The sequence below is a fragment of the Halichoerus grypus genome, chromosome 9 (assembly GCF_964656455.1).
Source record: "Halichoerus grypus chromosome 9, mHalGry1.hap1.1, whole genome shotgun sequence".
NCBI classification, from domain to species: domain Eukaryota; kingdom Metazoa; phylum Chordata; class Mammalia; order Carnivora; family Phocidae; genus Halichoerus; species Halichoerus grypus.
The window spans coordinates 15,389,374-15,394,580 of record NC_135720.1 but is presented as its reverse complement, the minus strand read 5'-3'; positions in this window follow the sequence as shown (position 1 = coordinate 15,394,580).

The window sequence follows — 5,207 nt, the reverse complement described above, 5'->3', positions numbered from 1 at the left end:
CCTACCCCTCCCACCACTCGTGCTCGCTCGCGCTCTCTCAAATAAATCTTCAAAAAAAAAAAAAAAAAATGTAATGCATCTGGAGAATTGCTTCCAGCTTCTAGAGATTTGAAGACTGGAGGTTGGGAGGAGGACCAGCAAACGTGAGTATAATAATCCAGGCAGGAGTTGATCATGGCCGACATTAAAGTAGTGGCTGTTTGGCTGGCGAGCTGTGCATGAGATCTAGAGATTTAGGAGGGTAGAATCAACAGGGCATGGCACCTCATTATCTGCCATGGGAACTATGTGGGGTGAAGAAGGAAGTTTCTGGGTTATCAGCCTGCATATGGAGCCGAGCCCTGTCATGGGTGGGGCCAGGGGATAATCATCAGTTTGGGAATGTTCAATTAGAGAGGCCCATGAGCTCTCCAAGGGCAAATGCAGGATCAGCAGCTGGATATGTGGGTCTCAAAAGAGTTGAGACCAACGGAACAGCAATGGCTCTTCTGTTCTATGTCCTGGGAGACCCAGAGAGGGGAAATAACCTACAGGGATCTTGGCAATATGTCTTAAAATCTCACACACAAACTTCGGTCGGGTGACTGAGAGAGAGGAGGCTTTAGCTCCTTACACTTTAGCAGTGTCATTTCAGAACTTACAACTACGTGCTTCACAAGATTTTCCTGTTGGGAACGTGCTTTAGGAACTAGAAAGCAAAATGCACCACGATGCATTCACATTAGTAATTAGAACAGAATGAGAAATTTAAATAAAACTGTCACCGGAGCCAACGTCATGACTGCTGGTGACCACCTCTCCTTGAAGGTTTTGGTAGATTCAGAATAATGACACTGATCTTCCTAAAACGTTATGAAGATACACCTTATTCAGACGCGCTCTTTTTTAGACATGAAACATCCACTCTGTGTCATCTGCATTTCTTTTCCTTCCTCCCTGTTGCCTGTTCAGCTTCTGTGGCCTGCTGCACCTCTCCCCGGGGAGACTTGACAGGAGAGACACGCTACGTGGGGTGGTGGGCCTGTGGGAGGGACCAAGCCTGCAGTGGCCTGGGTCAGTCCCAGGTTCCTCTGGACGCTGTGACATGCAGCCTCCCGGTTCTCTCCCACATTTGTCTACTTATGGGCCTCACTACCTAACTGCAAAGATGAGATTCTTGAGTTCCTTTTCTTTGGCTGACAAAAAAAATTATAGAAATACATTGAAACGCCTCACAGCTAGGAAGGGTTTCCCAGGTAGTGTGATGGTAGCAGAAGGGCCCTGGCGTAGGAAATGGGGGCTGTGTACTTACCTCTAAGGGGTTGTGTGGCCTTCGTCAACCACCTAATTGCCATTTTGTGTCCTCAGACGGATCCCTGCTACTTTTACCAAGGAGGAAACTAGGTGGCTTCCCTGAAAACTACTTAGGGTATTTGATTACTTCAGCTTCATTCTTTTCTGTGCTCACAGGTTACAGGGGCATTTAGAATGAGAAGAGGGAGGTTTAGAATAAAGCCCGTTTCTTCTAAGGGCTCCTGTACCAATGTGTACGAGCATATATCTCATTAAGGAGCACTTTGCTTCGAAGAAAGCAGAATGCTAGAAACGTCACGGGTCCCTGTCTGGCCCCTTATTAGCTCCCCTGGTTATTGCAATTCTGAGACGCAAGGAGAACCAGGAAAGGACAGTAATATAGCAGAAATGATAAAGTAATGCTGTGGTTCTCAAAATGTGGCTCCTGGGGGCATCTGGGTGGCTCAGTTGGTTAAGCATCTGCCTTTGGCTCAGGTCACGATGCCGGGTCGTGGGATAGAGCCCAGCGTCGGACTCCCTGCTCAGTGGGGAGTCTACTTCTTTCTCTCCCCCTGCTCGTGCTCTCTCTCAAATAAAAATCTTTTTTAAAAAAATGTGGCTCCCAGTATCATCATCATCATCGTCATCTCATCTGGGAACCTATTAGACATGCAAATTCTTGGGCCTGACCCTAGACGGACTGAATCACATACTCTGCCGGGCTGAAAGTCTGTTTTATCAAGCCCTCCAGGAGATTCTGATGTGCTTGTTGTAGGACCACTGCTGTAATATAAGGTTTTAGAACGGATTTAAGTTAATTGCCTCAATAGCAGAACAAATAGGTTAACAGGTGAAAAAACTCTCCCTTCCCTGTGCCTAGCACCTCTCCCCAGCAATTGTTTCTAGCCCTTAGAAGTGTTTGCACGTTTGGGAAAATATCTTTTTTCCCCCCTCTTAATATAATTTGGACAAACCTAACCAAATACAAAAAAGTAGGTCAGATGAGCAAGGAAAGCCATCCATGCCTTGTACTTCTTGCTTTTGCTGAATCAAAGGCTTGTCAATTACAACAATACAGGACTTGTCGATTGCCAAGGGCTGGTCAAAGGTGCCTGTTGGGTGTAGAACATCCCCCGGGGGAGTAGAAAGAGCATTGCTTTTTGAGGGAGCCACATGGGGTTTTAAATCCTGGCTGTCTCTATTTGGCTGGATAACCTCAGAGAGGTTATTTAATTTCTTTGGGCCTCAATTTCCTCATTTATAAAAATGGACACATGCCTGCCTGGATGATTGGGAGTAAATGAAAGCACCTAGCACACAGACACCCAGTTGAGGATCTCACGTTCCCCCACTCAGCCCTTCCGTTGACAATGGCTTCCTCACAGGGAGCGATGTTCATAAGGGCCAGGAAATTAGGCAGGGCAGGTGATTATGTATTTCCCAGAGAATAGCACAAACTTGGGTCAAGAATAACCGTGTTTTATGTTCAGAATTATTTTGGTCTAAGGAGAATGAAACCACAGAATATCATTTCATCCTGGTCCATTTTTTTCACATTAAAGATTCTGAGTCTACTTTTTTATTTAGAGAGCTGTTAACGGTTTAGTTGATGTTCTTCCAGTTGTGTTTAAGGAGCTAGCTCTAGAAGAGGCAGATTAGTTGACCTATATCTTAAGATAATTAGTTTTTTATTTACCCAAAGATTTCTAAGCCTAAATCTTGCTTACTTGCCAATTATGGATAGCAATAATTTGTTCCAGACTAAAATGGAGAACTAAAGCAAAGCAAAATGCAATTTAAGTATTTTGAGGACTTTGAAAATTGTCCTAAAAAATGCAGTCAACCTCAAGAACAAGTTCCATTCCATTCCAATAAACTACTCTCCATACAAGTAAGTTTGTCTCAACATTCCTTACTAGTGAATGAGTGAAGAGGGCTCCCCGTCCCCCACCATAATTCCCAGTCAAGTCATAGAAAGTACTCCTCCCACACCACCCCCACACCATCCTCCCCGACCATCTTCCTAAGTGCCTCGATCTTTTTTTTTTTTTTAAAGATTTTATTTATTTATTTGAGAGAGAGAATAAGATACAGTATGAGACGGGGGAGGGTCAGAGGGAGAAGCAGACTCCCCACTGAGCAGGGAGCCCGATGCGGGACTCGATACCGGGACTCCAGGATCATGACCCGAGCCGAAGGCAGTCGATTAACCGACTGAGCCACCCAGGCGCCCTCGATCTTTTTAAACATAGCAATTCAGTGTTTTACCTGAAATGCGTGACCAAGGCCTGACATTTTGAACTGAAGGGCTCATTCTGCATGCCTCAGCTCTTTCCCTTTCTTGGGAGGGAAATTACAAATAACAATAGTGGCTGGTTTCTGTGACTTTTTTTTTTTTAAGATTTTATTTTTAAGTAATCTCTACACCCAACATGGGGCTCGAACTTACAACCCCGAGATCAGCAGTCACATGCTCCACTGACTGAGCCGGCCAGGTGCCGCCCTGTGACTTTAAAAAGGAGGATGTTTGGGGTCCACTCCACTCTCCATTCTTATATCACTATCCAAAGCAACTTTATATATACATGTATATATTTTCCAGTTTTATTGGGGAATAATTAACAAATACCTTTTGATGGCAAGGCTTTCTTCCCATTACAGCCGTATTTCCCATGGTAAAGTAAAATCCTACAGTATTTTACAAACTTTTTTAGCTGTATCTGTTGAACGAATGAGTCACTTTTCATTGTTTTCCCTATGAATGGAAAAGTGGTAGGAGCAGTGGTGTTAATAAGGGCTAAAACAGGGCGCCTGGGTGGCTCAGTCGTTAAGCGTCTGCCTTCAGCTCAGGTCATGATCCCAGGGTCCTGGGATCGAGTCCCACATCGGGCTCCCTGCTCGGCAGGAAGCCTGCTTCTCCCTCTCCCGCTCCCCCTGCTTGTGTTCCTGCTCTCGCTATCTCTCTCTCTGTCAAATAAATAAATAAAAAATCTTTAAAAAAAAAAAAAAAGAAATAAGGGCTAAAACATGGAGAGTGACAACGCCAATTAATGATGAAGCTTAGGTGTTCAGACTGATCCCACCATCAACTGAAATTTCCAAAGCTTGTTTAAATTGGGACCATCAAAAATTAAGAAGGAATGGTTAAATTTATAGCCTCTTGTGATTAAACAGCCAGCGAGCATCCTAGGGTATGGAGGACTGGCAGGTCTGTCACCAGAGGAGGTAACCACAAGCTAACGGTAAGAGCCCCTGGACCACCCATAATGAGTAGCTGACCACACAATTTCCCGCCCTCCCCCCTCCACCAAATTGTGGCTGGCATCTTAGCCTCGCCCTCTCTCCTCACCCACCAGATCCCTCGTGATTCCCATGACTTTCTGCTCTTTAAGAGCCTCTGGCCGTGACCCAGGTCCCTTCATAGCTGCCGGGAGTGCTGTGGAGGGCAGCGGGGACATGCCTGGATTTCCCTTCCCCAGATACTCAGAGAAGTTAATTTGGCACAAGACTCTCATTTAAATTGGGAGATTCAGTGAATATAGTTTTACAAAAAAGATGAAATCGGTGGAAACCTCTCACTACTCAAGAGTCTAGGTTTATGTAGCACGACTTTGTGTCATTTTTAGGTAAACACCTTTTCTTCCTCGTAAAACAAAGTTGGGTAGGATGACCTCCCGATCTCTTCCCGGCCAAGCTTGGACTGTCCATAGCACCTTCCTACAGATTCCTCATTTGATTCCCCCAATCTGACGATCCAGCGGTTACCGCGGTCTTCATTGTACAGATGTGGAAAATGAGACTCAAGTGAGGGGACCCGCCCGCCCCAAGTTCTGCAGACAGAAGGAGGGGTACAGCAAAGAGATGCCTCCTCAGGCCACGTCCCCCTCCTGGCATCTTTTTGGGTAGATAGAGTAATATGCAGATACAATAAAATA